Source organism: Schistocerca cancellata, chromosome 4, assembly GCF_023864275.1.
Source record: "Schistocerca cancellata isolate TAMUIC-IGC-003103 chromosome 4, iqSchCanc2.1, whole genome shotgun sequence".
Lineage (NCBI taxonomy): Eukaryota > Metazoa > Arthropoda > Insecta > Orthoptera > Acrididae > Schistocerca > Schistocerca cancellata.
Genome location: NC_064629.1, coordinates 528,055,808 through 528,070,053, shown reverse-complemented (window position 1 = coordinate 528,070,053; position 14,246 = coordinate 528,055,808).

The following is a 14,246-nucleotide window of genomic DNA, read 5'->3' as shown; positions in this document are numbered from 1 at the left end:
AGGCAGAAGCGACTCTCATCGCTGAAGACGACACGTCTCCATTCGTCCCTCCATTCACGCCTGTCGCGACACCACTGGAGGCGGGCTGCACGATGTTGGGGCGTGAGCGGAAGACGGCCTAACGGTGTGCGGGACCGTAGCCCAGCTTCATGGAGACGGTTGCGAATGGTCCTCGCCGATACCCCAGGAGCAACAGTGTCCCTAATTTGCTGAGAAGTGGCGGTGCGGTCCCCTACGGCACTGCGTAGGATCCTACGGTCTTGGCGTGCATCCGTGCGTCGCTGCGGTCCGGTCCCAGGTCGACGGGCACGTGCACCTTCCGCCGACCACTGGCGACAACATCGATGTACTGTGGAGACCTCACGCCCCACGTGTTGAGCAATTCGGCGGTACGTCCACCCGGCCTCCCGCATGCCCACTATACGCCCTCGCTCAAAGTCCGTCAACTGCACATACGGTTCACGTCCACGCTGTCGCGGCATGCTACCAGTGTTAAAGACTGCGATGGAGCTCCGTACGCCACGGCAAACTGGCTGACACTGACGGCGGCGGTGCACAAATGCTGCGCAGCTAGCGCCATTCGACGGCCAACACCGCGGTTCCTGGTGTGTCCGCTGTGCCGTGCGTGTGATCATTGCTTGTACAGCCCTCTCGCAGTGTCCGGAGCAAGTATGGTGGGTCTGACACACCGGTGTCAATGTGTTCTTTTTCCCATTTCCAGGAGTGTATATTGCCATATTCGTATCAGTTATTACTTGCAAGGTACCTCATCAAAAGTATTAAAAAAATCAATAACTGATTATCCAGTAAACGGGAAATTTTAAAGAATTTGAAAATCAAATCGCTCATACAAAAATAAATTTTTCTTTAGGCTACCGAATATGGGGAAATTTGTCGATGTAAGTGATTTTGATCAAGGGTAAATTGTTATGGCCAAGTGACTGGAAACGAGTATAATGAAAACACAGAGGTTTGTTGAATATTCACGTGCTATCATCATTAATAGGAATCGGAGGTGGAGGAAAAATAATTAAACCAACAGCAAATTACTACATGTTGCCGGCCAATGCTTCATTAAAGATTATTTTAATAGCCTTATATCATTAATATCTCTTTTAATTAGTGGTGGTAGACTACTCAGTGAATCTTATGGGAAATTGATTCATTAAACACGCAATAGCTTCAGTTGTTTTAACATGGAGTCCACATTTCCTTCCTTACCTCATGTACGATTCGTTTCCTCTCCTTAAGCTGATTTACGAAGTGGTAAAAGGTATTTTAAAACTTTCAGTATCCTTTCTAATCTATAATCCTTCAACAGTAGCTTGTTTTGCCATTTTCAAATCTTCAGCAGTCCATTCTGAACCCTCCTGAAAGATAAAAATGGATAACATGGGTAAATGATGATCAGTGATCAAGGACAGTCACTGGTCAATGGTGTTCAGTGCTTAGCGGTCGTCAGGGATCAGTGGTGGTCAGTAATCAGTGATGGTCAGTGATCAGTGATGGTCAGTAATCGAAGACGGTCAGCAAGTAATGGTTGTCAGTGACCAAGGGCGGTAGTTTACAGGGTGACTGATATTAGGTTATATGTTTAAAAATCCTAAATAAACCACTATGTGATGCAAAATATAACTTAACTTCATGCTGTGCAATCAGTGGTACTAGGTATTAGGAGTTATGTTGAGGCTGTGCAGCCAGTAGTATGAGGTAATTAATAGTCAACGGTACTAACAACCTTACTCGCTCCACATCCAAACAACAACCGAAAAGATAGGTGACACCACGCCTCTTAAATACAGAAGACCACCTTGCTCACCATCGCCAATAACAGTGTGGGCACGTTATTTTCCAACCACTTCAGCACCGTTTCTTACATTATTGATGTCACAACAAGTGATTCTCTCGAATTCGATAGGATTTTATGTAATGAATATTGGTGTTTTGATGTGGTCTGCTATGATTAATTCTTAATGGAGCACATCTCCTCTAAGGGCTAGCTAGGCTGAAGATCGTGTGAGGGTAAAAATGAGTGCCAGATCATGCTTCCTGGAAACGACGAAGGGAAAGAAGATTATGATAACCACTGGAAAATGGTCTCCAACAAATCGCGACTAGATGTCAAACCAAATGAACTGCTAAGTCGATTAGCATTCTTGATAGCTTTGGTGGAAAATAATTTAAACTTCAATGAAATACTATCTATCGAAGAGGAATTTCGAGAACCATCGATTATCATCTGAAGTTGGAAGGCAAAATTAAGTCAAGCTGTACTTGAGAACATTAAGTCTTACCTAGACTAGGTAAAATGATGGGGAAAACCTGTCACTGCTTGTGCAATGTTGCCATTGTTTACTTTGCTAAACCTTAGGCTATGGTGCTCCAGAAGAACTTAATGTTGTGTGTAATTTAATAACAAATAATGTTGTGTGTAATTTAATTGCTTTTTTTTTTTGAAGTGGTTTTTTTAAGCTGTAAGCTACAGAACTGGTAGCGCTCATATGCGACCCAGGCTTACGTATTTAGATGAATTTAATGCAGTGTAACTGCTCTCGTCTGCTAACCTATAATTTATTGTTAAAGTAGTGCCAGCATGTAAGCTGTCAGTATTTTAATAAGTAATACATACAATATACGTGGGGCAATATTTAATTTGAAGCTCATTGTGAGCGCAAATTACGAGAAATCTCAAACATAGTGCAATTTTATTTTACTCGAAAAACAATTTGGATGCTGAAATATTTAATTTGAATCTTTATTATGTTGCTAAGTGTGAGATAGCAACATATGATACACTACTGGCCATTAAAATTGCTACACCAAGAAACAATGCAGATGATAAACGGGTATTCATTGGACAAATATATTATACTAGAATTTACATGTGATTACATTTTCACGCAATTTGGGTGCATACATCCTGAGATATCAGTACCCACAACAACCACCTCTGGCTGTAATAACGGCCTTGATACGCCTGGACATTGAGTTAAACTGAGCTTGGATGGCGTGTACAGGTACAGCTGTCCATGCAGCTTCAACACGATACCACAGATCATCAAGAGCAGTGACTGGCGTATTGTCACGAGCCAGTTGCTCGGCCACCATTGGCCAGACGTTTTCAATTGATGAGAGATCTGGAGAATATGCTGGCCAGGGCAGCAGTCGAACATTTTCTGTATCCAGAAAGGCCCATACAGGACCTGCAGCATGCGGTCGTGCTGTCCTGCTGTGCCGCTGAAATGTAGGGTTTCGCAGGGATCGAATGAAGGGTAGAGCCACGGGTCGTAACACATCTGAAATGTAACGTCCACTGTTCAAAGTCCGTCAATGCGGACAACAGGTGACCGAGACGTGTAACCAATGGCACCCCATACCATCACTCCAGGTGATACGCCAGTATGGTGATGACGAATACACGCTTCGAATGTGCGTTCACCGCGATGTCGCCAAACAGGAATGCGACCATCATGATACTGTAAACAGAACCTGGGTTAACCTGAAAAAATGACGTTTTGCCATTCGTGCACCCAGTTTCGTCATTGAGTACACCATCGCAAGCGCTCCCGTCTGCGATGCAGCGTCAAGGGTAACCGCACCCATGGTCTCCGAGCTGATAGTCCATGCTGCTGCAAACGTCGTCGAACTGTTCGTGCCGATGGTTGTTGTCTTGCAAACGTCCCCATCTGTTGACTCAGGCATCGAGACGTGGCTGCATGATCCGTTACACCCATGCGGATAAGATGCCTGTCATCTCGACTGCTAGTGATACGAGGCCGTTGGGATCCAGCACGGTGTTCCGTATTACCTTACTGAACGCACCGCTTCCATATTCTGCTAAGAGTCATTGGATCTCGACTAACGCGAGCAGCAATGTCTCGATACGATAAAGCGCAATCGCGATAGGCTATAATCTGACCTTTATCAAAGTCGGAAACGTGATGGCACACGTTTCTCCTCCTTACACGAGGCATCACAACAACGTTTCACCAGGCAACGCCGGTCAACTGCTGTTTGTGTATGAGAAATCGGTTGGAAACTTTCCTCATGTCAGCACGTTGTAGGTGTCGCCACCGGCGCCAACCTTGTGTGAATGCTATGAACAGCTAATCATTTGAATATCACAGCATCTTCTTCCTGTCGGTTAAATTTCGCGCCTGTAGCACATAATCGTCGTGGTGTAGCAGTTTTAATGGCCAGTAGTGTATAAAAATAATTAATAGCGTCACTAAAGTTTCTTATTTTCGAGATATTGTCTCTGTTATGGTCTTTACACGTGTCACATCTCTCTGTTAACATCCGTGGTCGTCTCTTGAGTGTTTATAAACAGTGTATATGTTCAGTAGTTTACGTAATATACTGTAATAAAATACCTTGTTCCTTTGTAAAATCGGACATCTTCCTTTCTTCCTCACTAAAATGGTGTTGTGTTGTGGTCATATCTTTTTCAGATGTTTATGTAATTCATTTCAGTTTTTAGTGAGCCATAGTTCTGAGTGAAGCAGTTTGTTCAATCATTTATAATATTTGTAATTTTTTACAGTCATACAGTATATTTGTTCACCACCAACTAAAATGGCGACGGAAAAAGTTGGGTGATAATAGTATACATTATCAGACTGAACCAACTTTATGTATTTAAATACCGTTGCAATGTAAACATTACATTTTCTTGCATGTTTGCCACATTTTATAATTTATGTGGTGTCAGTTCTTCCACACATGTCCAAGCCAATAATGTTGTTGTTGTCATCAGTCCTGAGACTGGTTTGATGCAGCTCTCCATGCTACTCCATCCTGTGCAAGCTTCTTGATCTTCCAGTACTTACTGCAACCTACATCCTTCTGAATCTGCTTAGTGTATTCATCTCTTGGTCTCCATCTACGATTTTTACCCTCCACGCTGCCCTCCAGTACCAAATTTGTGATCCCTCGATGTCTCAGAACATGTCCTACCAACCGATCCCTTCTTCTAGTCAAGTTGTGCCACAAGCTCCTCTTCTCCCCAATTCTATTCAATACCTCCTCATTAGTTATGTGATCTACCCATCTAATCTTCAGCATTCTTCTGTAGCACCACATTTCGAAAGCTTCTATTCTCTTCTTGTCTAAACTATTTATCGTCCACGTTTCACTTCCATACATGGTTACACTCCATACAAATACTTTCAGAAACGACTTCCTGACATTTAAATCTATACTCGATGTTAACAAAGTTTTCTTCTTCAGAAACGCTTTCCTTGCCATTGCCAGTCTACATTTTATATCCTCTCTACTTCGACCATCATCAGTTATTTTGCTCCCCAAATAGCAAAACTCCTTTACTACTTTAAGTGTCTCATTTCGTAATCTAATTCCCTCAGCATCACCCGATTTAATTCGACTACATTCCATTATCCTCGTTTTGCTTTTGTTGATGTTCATCTTATACCCTCCTTTCAAGACACTGTCCATTCCGTTCAACTGCTCTTCCAAGTCCTTTGCTGTCTCTGACAGAATTACAATGTCATCGGCGAACCTCAAAGTTTTTATTTCTTCTTCCTGGATTTTAATACCTACTCCGAACTTTTCTTTTGTTTCCTTTACTGCTTGCTCAACATACAGATTGAATAACATCAGGGATAGGCTACAACCCTGTCTCACACCCTTCCCAACCACTGCTTCCCTTTCATACCCCTCGACTCTTATAACTGCCATCTGGTTTCTGTACAAATTGTAAATAGCCTTTCGCTCCCTGTATTTTACCCCTGCCACCTTCAGAATTTGAAAGAGACTATTCCAATCAACATTGTCAAAAGCTTTCTCTAAGTCTACAAATGCTAGAAACGTAGGTTTGCCTTTCCTTAATCTTTATTCTAAGATAAGGCGTAAGGTCAGTATTGCCTCGCGTGTTCCAACATTTTTACGGAAGTCAATAAAGAAAGTTGAAAATTTGTGCGGGACTGGGATTCAAACCCAGGTCTCTTGTTTACTAGACAGATACGTTGACCAATGCACCATCCTGACACATTGGTCATAGTAATTGCATGGAATAGCCCCGCACATCTCCTGTCAGACGTAAATACTCAACTTATCCACAAACTACTAATCTAGTGTCCCTTGCCCATTATCCTCATCACTGGTAGCATTTCACCGATTACTATTAGAAGTCGAGCATCCGTACTGAAGTGATCAACTAGTTGTCCTCACCTTAATTATGTATGTTGTGTCTGTTATTCTGAACATGGCTGGAAGAACAGACATCACATATATAATTAAAGTGAGGACGACCAGTTGATCTCTTCAGTGTGGGAATCGGCGGAATGACGCGAGTAGTGACGATAATGGGTAAGGGGCACTACATTAGTACGCAGCTTGTGAATAAGTTGAGTACTTGGGTCTGACGGGAGGTGTGCTTGGGTATTCCATGCAGTAGCGATGACCGCTGTTTCTGGATGCTGTAGTGGCCGTCGCATCTGTCTAGTAAGTAGGAGACCTGGGTTTGAATTCTTGCCCGGCACAAATTTTCAACTTTCTCCTTTGATTTAAACCAATGCCAATTAGCAGCTAATGTAATTAATACCTTTGTGTCCTGACATTTTACAATATTGTGGCAGTTGACAGGCATCATAGATGAGGTAATATAATTGATTTGACCTGTAGAACGTTTTGTACTTCAGCTGAAGCAAGTCCCAGTGATTTGCAGTAACTATTATCGATTATATTTTTCTATGATAAATTATCTTCTCGCTCCCCTCCAGCAAACTCATAGTTTAGAGTTCACAATCATGTTTCATAGATGGACTTGCACTGGGAAAAGGCTTGAAGTAATTATTGTGGTAATCAAAATAAACAACGCACTTTTGCATTGCCAATGCCTTTTGCAGAAGTTTTCGAATATTGTGACATTTGGCAAGTATCATAGATGCGAAAAATAATTAATTTACGGCTATGTTGTTTATTAAATTGGGCATTGTACAAAGTTCAACACTTAACTTTTTACCTGAGCAGATACCATTTGGTGACAGTAAACAATTCATGGTACAACGAACGAACACTTGACGTTTTTAACAGTGCAGCCATCTGTTGGTGACAGTAAGCAACTGGAATATAAAACAGCAGTCAATTTTATGCAGCGTTTTTCAGGGTTTGCGGAATAGTATTTTAAGTAAACATCATGTTCAACGACTACACATTACTAATTCGTTAACTGCATTTTATTACAAACATTGGTTTTTAATTACTTATCAAGAGTATGTTATATACTTATTTTAATATTTCAAAGCAAATGATGTATAACTTCAAATAAAAATTTATGGATGAGAGTGGTGAGCCACTCCATAAACGATTTTTTGGAGTTCGGTAATAAAGCAATATTTCATTATTCTTTACACAATTGAGAGGCTTTGGTGAATTTTTCGATAAATGTTTTGGGATACTTTTGGGATACTTTTGGCTACACTGTATAAGCTGTCCTAATACTATTTATTTATTTTTAGTTGATTATTCTTTTCTATAGTCTGGCTGGTTGGAAAATTTGGCATCAGTGAGTCATAAGCAGCTTGTTTTGTAGAGCGAACTCACTCCCAAGGTACATGCGCTGTAAACTAAAGTTTTGACCGTGAGCATACAGGGCATGCCCTATCTAGTCTTCCACACTGTTATATAATTCATTCCCTTCCAAGATATCCTAACAATAATGAAAAAGTTGTAAGAACTGAACACTTTTGTACGATACAGTTTATTTATTGCACTATCGATTCAAGTATCATGTACCTCTTGTTCTGATCACACTCGCACTACAATTACAGTGACTCATCTATCACGAGCTTATATAAATTTACTATTGTCGATTCTTTACTGTGTGATCGCCTTTTCAGTATACAACAATTCCCCGATATAGAATTAATCCTGAGCCTCCAAATTCTCAGTTCGCTCACGTGCATACACATCCGACTCGCTTGACGGCTCTAGTGTGACTCTCTACAATCTTTCCACAAAATACCTCACTTTTATACGGTGTCGCTGAAAGTGTGCTCAATCAGGATCTGCTCTGCAGGCATGCTCCAGCACGAGTGGCTCACTCCTTCATGCCAAACTATCTCCAGGTCCCAATCACTCATTTCTAGAATTGTGAGGCATCCCTGTCAGCGATGTAGCTGCGCTGTAGAAGAGAAGTGGTAGAGGACATTAGATCATTCAAGTACGAGATCGATATCTGCACTTTCACCCCCCCCCCAAACTGTTTTCAAAATCTGTGTGAAACAAGGATTTTTGAAAAATGAAAAAATTCCCCTCAGTTACTAAAAATAATTCCCCATTAATGATTGAAAATTACAATGGCGCCCTCATAGCTTAGCAACATTATCTTTCATTTTTCTTTTTTCTAAACTTGTACTTCACAAATTGTTACACATTGACGACATAATAACTGGTACGTTGTTACGCTTAAAGCTGTTGGGAGCCATCAAGGGCACTCCAAGGTAGGAAATTAGATACACAAGGCCGAGAGCAGACAAAAGTGGTAGCGTTTAGGTTACTGGAGATAAATAGTAACATTAAGGCCCTGCAATTTGCAGACTCTCTGGGCAGCTGTCCCAGGGGAGAAGTTTCATTTCAGAGAACACCTAGATGCTGATGTAAGGCGTCACTGTAGAGGAGGGTCAGGAAAAGACACATCGTGGCAGAGGCAGCAAGCTTGATATTTGCTCCTGAGAGCTGCAACGTCAGTGGGTTTACACAGGTTAGAGTGTTACTATAGCGGTCACCACCCACCGTAGGACGTAGGGCAGGGCCAAGTGGGGTAAACATTGTTATTATTGGCTACAACAGGAGTAGCAGTGACGTTTAGCATTCATCTGAACGCTGTTGATACCAAAGTTGGAGTTTGTTAGTGTGAAATTCAGAAGCATCCCTACCTACCGAGTAGGGGTAGGGGAGGAATCTAAATGCCGTTGGCAAGGACCGCCCTGGAGGTGCAGAGCGACTCGCCAGTTCGGCCGAAGCTTGTTAAGTGCCGGTGGATTTCTGGGTAGATTGTAGGAAGGGAGAAATGGTGCGCCCTTGGTTTTGTATTCAGGAAGAGTTCTCAGTCATATCGCTGGGTCGCCGACTCCTGCTTTTTCCAATGTTTAGAATTAGCCTTCGTGTATTATTTAGTCTGATCGCAAATAAATAGTGTTAATCAGACCCCTGAATTCCATGAGTCTCCTGATGTAAGCATCCAGTCGAGTTCCAGAATCCACATACTCGTAGGTGCCCTGTGACGGTGTTTGGGGTTGATCAAAGTCATCAGCTTGCCTTCACTGGGAATTTGTCTTTCTACAATTGCCCCTCAACGCTCGGAAATTGCAAACTGACCTCAACACCCTGTCTTCCCTCTATCCTGTGTCAGAACACGACAAGATGCTACATCCATCAATCCCTATTGTTGTGGACATTTAAAAGATATATTCAGTTTCATAATGTGTACAATTATTTAGACAGGAAAAGATCATATTGACAATTGCAATTATATGTCGTTTCAATTTAATGAAATATCAAAGGCAAGCTGAAGGAAAAGTAAGTAGCAACATGTTTCTCAAAAGTATCTACACTACAGAATAAAATTGAGGAGTGTAATTACATTTCGTTTCAGTTCAATTCAAATGAAGGTCCCTGCCGAAAGAAAATTACGTAGAAAGCCGTTTTCAAAGTTTTTCACACCACAATATCAGACTGAAAATTACAGTTACATGAAGTTTAGTCCATTTCAAAATTCATGAAATAAAAAGCTCCACACTAACAGAAATATATACAAAAACACATATCTCAAAATTCTTCATATCACTTTTTGTTTTTTCCCTGAGTCAAATAAGGCAATTCAAGAAAGTTTTAAGTAGAAATTGGTGTTTTGTATGACAAAAAACCTAGAAATCAATAAGCTTTACCAAATTAACCAAATCAGTCACAGAAAAGTTATTGAAATTTAATGAATATGACTCAATAAATAGAGTGTAAACGTCAGTTTGCTCCAAAAATGAAGACAAAATACCACAAATAAGCTAAAAATGATTTCGTGCATTCATGAACCTGTCTTTGCAATGCACAGGGAGACACTAGTTGGATATCAAACAAAATCCGAACACAGGCTCACCGATAATAACTGCGATGGTCCGTAAACTCGCACTCCTGGCACGCTACCCTGGTATAGCATTGCATTACATACGCACTGTCTCTGCCTGAAGCTGGCCAGCACCTGCTGTTGTCAGCTGATGAGCTTGATGTCTACGCTCACTGAAGAAGTCGCGCCAGCTGCTGAGTTCTCTCCCTCCCGTCTTATGACGCCTCGCCGACTGCCGGTTGCTCCTCGCAGCGCCGCTCTGCCGTTAAATGCAACGGCTCTCGATATGTAACAACACATTATGCTTTGTGAGCCACAGCTTCTTCTCATAGAGTCTGTATGGCCGCTAGCACCTGCTACACCACCTTACAAGTGTCGAAAGAGCTGAGCTCACTCTTTCTACCTTTGAAATTAATACACTGTAATGTGAAAGTCTAACCAGGTGTCTGCATAACTGAATACGTTTAAAGCAACTTTAATTAGAAAAAAGACAGGTGTACACATATAACACTTGTTTATCATTGTTCAGCATCACAACCAATCTAAAGACATATCAGTGCCATTAAGAGAAGCATATCTAAGTCTAACTGCACAGTACCGACACTCTTCATTCTCGATTGTCACGACTGTCACATGTATCACTATTAGGTCTTAATTTTTCAGCATTGCTATTTTTTTCTATTTTCCTCTTCCTCCTCTTCTGGGGCTGACAAATCTCTTGTAAAATATTTCTTTACATTATCAGTATGTTCATTTCCATTGTGCTTACAACACATGTATTCTTCAAGTTCCACTTTGTTGCGGGGTACTTTTTTATCTCATGATCATCCTTTTTGACTAAACATATGTACGTATTAACACTAGATACCTGATCTTGTAATTTATAGGTACCACCAGATTGTCAAACTATCTTTTTCTTGCTCCAGATCTTCTAATTAGCATCTGTTCGGCCCTCTGGATGGTTTCCTCCATGTAACTTGTTTACCTGGGGCTTTTGTTATTACATTTCTAATTAGGCTGGTTGGAACTTGATTAAATAGTTTGTCCACTGGAGCATATCCCATCGGGTCATAAGGGACATTGATGATATCTTCAAATGCACTAATCCATTGTGCCCACTTGCTATGACTGTTGTGGCAAAATACTCTGCACAGTCTGTAGATTTATTTCATCACTTGTTCAGTGGGGTTTCGAAGCAGACCTATATCTTGATATACAGGGTGGTCCGTTGATCGTGACCGAGCCAAATATCTAACGAAATACGAGTCAAACGAAAAAACTACAAATAACGAAACTTGTCTAGCTTGAAGGGGGAAACCAGATGGCGCTATGGTTGGCCCGCTAGATGGCGCTCCATAGGTCAAACGGATATCAACTGCGTTTTTTAAAATAAGAACCCACATTTTTTATCACATATTCGTGTAGTACGTAAAGAAATATGAATGTTTTAGTTGGAGCACTTTTTTCGCTTTGTGATAGATGACGCAGTAATAGTCACAAACATATGGCTCACAATTTTAGACGAACAGTTGGTAACAGTTAGGTTTTTTAAATTAAAATACAGAACGTAGGTACGTTTGAACATTTTACTTCGGTTATTCCAATGTGATACATATACCTTTGTGTGGAGTGACGAATCACGGTATACAATGTGGCGATCTGATGGCAGGGTGTGGGTATGGCGGATGCCCGATGATCCTCATGTGCCAGCCTGTGTAGTGCCAAAAGTAAAACTCGGAGGCGGTGGTGTTATGGTGTGGTCGTGTTTTTCATGGAGGGGCTTGCACCCCTTGTTGTCTTACGTGGCACTATGACAGCACAGACCTAGATTTATATTTTAAGCACATTCTTGCTTCCCAATGTTGATGAGCGATTGCATGTTTCAACACAATCGAGCACCTGTTCATAATGCACGGTCTGTGGCGGAGTGGTTACATGACAATAACATCCCCGTAATAGACTGGCCTGCACAGAGTGCTGACCTCAATCCTATAGCACATCTTTGATATGTTTTGGAACGCCAACTTCGTGCCAGGTCTCACTGACCGACATCGATACCTCTCCTCACTGCAGCACTCTGTGAAGAATGCGCTGCCAATCCCCAAGAAACCTTTCAGCACCGGATTGAAAGTATGCCTGCGGGAGAGGAAGCTGTCATCAAGGCTAAGGGTGGGCCAACACCATACTGAGTTGTTGTTGTTTTTGGGGGAGGAGACCAGACAGCGAGGTCTCATCGGATTAGGAAAGGAAGAGGAAGCTAGTCGGCCGTGCCCTTTCAAAGGAACCATCCCGGCATTTGCCTGGAGCGATTTAGGGAAATCACGGAAAACCTAAATCAGGATAGTCGGACGCGGGATTGAAACGTCGTCCTCCCGAATGCGAGTCCAGTGTGATAGCCACTGCGCCACCTCGCTCGGTCATACTGAATTCCAGCATTAACCATGGAGGACGCCAGTTGCTTGTAAGTCATTTTCAGCCAGTTGTCTGGATTCTTTTGATCACATAGTGTATCATCCACATAAATGGTAATTTTTTGTAACAGATTTTCACCCACCATTCGGTATAGTGTTCTGATAAAGTCTGATAGCGATACGTCCAGTTCAAAAGATAGTTCTTTGTATAGATAACCTCTACCGTCGTATAAATATGCTGTATAGGACCTCAGTTGTGGGTCCAGCTGAACTCAATCTTATCCAGATGTTAATTCGAGAATGGGAAATTTGAATTAGGGGTCTGTGTTTGCTGGTCGACCCCTTTATGGTTAAAATTCTTTTTTGGCGACTCGTGCGTCCAATGCAACCATCACATTTCCGTTTTTCTTTAGCGCAACGACTAAATGGCTGTTCTACTGACTTCAGGCTCTCTCTATTAGTTTGTATTCAGCATTTGTTTTTTAAATTCCTTTTCCGCGGCTTTTTTTCTAGCCTGTAGTATCGGATAGGGCGGCTTATTTTCGTAAGGTTTGGCGAGCCTTTTATTATTCCAAGTGTTTTTCTAGAAATGTCCCTGAATGTTTCAATTAATCAGGATAGATCGCCAGCTGCTACACTCCCTCTATTAGAACTCTTATTTATTTTGCTGTGAATGTCTTCCCATGTAAGCTCATTTGCTTCATCGTCACTCTACAGAGGCATACCACTTCTATTACGCCAACTACATTTTCCTCTTCGTCTTCCTCTTCACAAGCTGCCAATTGGCATACGCGGAAAAAACCTTGTATTCTATCTACTGTTGTTTTGTCATTAAATTTTACTTTTCTCTCCTTTTCTCCGTCGTAAAACACTATTACATTTCCCTCCTAATCTACGTCTGCACTGTGCTCCGTCAACCAACAGGGAGCCAATAATGACTTCCTCTTGCAAATTACGCACGACCACAGCATCCATTCGGTATGATTCTCCTTCTATTTCCACCTGAAACATTATGTGACAGTTAACTTTTTTTCCCGTATTCAACTACAGCTTCTTTCATTTTGAATCAACTCACTGGTAAACCCGGTATTTCATCAACTGATTTCAATAAGTCGATATACAAGCTGTCTGCTATCACACATATTTGGCTTCCCGCGTCACCTAATGATTTAGTCACAGGTCCACAAATTTAAACCTCGATTATAGGTTTGGTTGCTGCCTGATCTTTCAATACAACGTTTTCTGCTAACAGAGCTTCTTGTTATCATTTAACTTTTCTACTTTTATTAAGTATATGTAACTCTCGTTTTCCATAGTTGTTCGAGGCCCCTCCAAACACATTTCAAGTCGGGTCAATCCGTAAACTCCTATACGTTTCCCGCCATTTTGTTCTCAGCCGGTTCCGCGTCACTTTTGTGCCTCCATCTTTCGTATCTATCTTCACTCTAGCTGTGGTCTCGTCCATCTGGTCCTCTCTCTACACTGACGGCAAAAAATCGCAACACCAAGAAAGTGTTGTACGACATAAACGGAAGTTGGTAGGCGTGTTTCTACATCTGGAAGATGATGTCCATTCAAATTTTGAGCCAGTCGTATAAGAGTGGCGCTAGTAGCACCACTATGAGGATTCAAACACGGTTTACTTTAAAGATACGCTGTAAAGTTCGGAAGCGTTTATCACCTTTGAGATTGGACGCGGTGAACTGATGTTAGTCAATTATATCATTAAGGCGACAAAGACGCCATTATGGTTC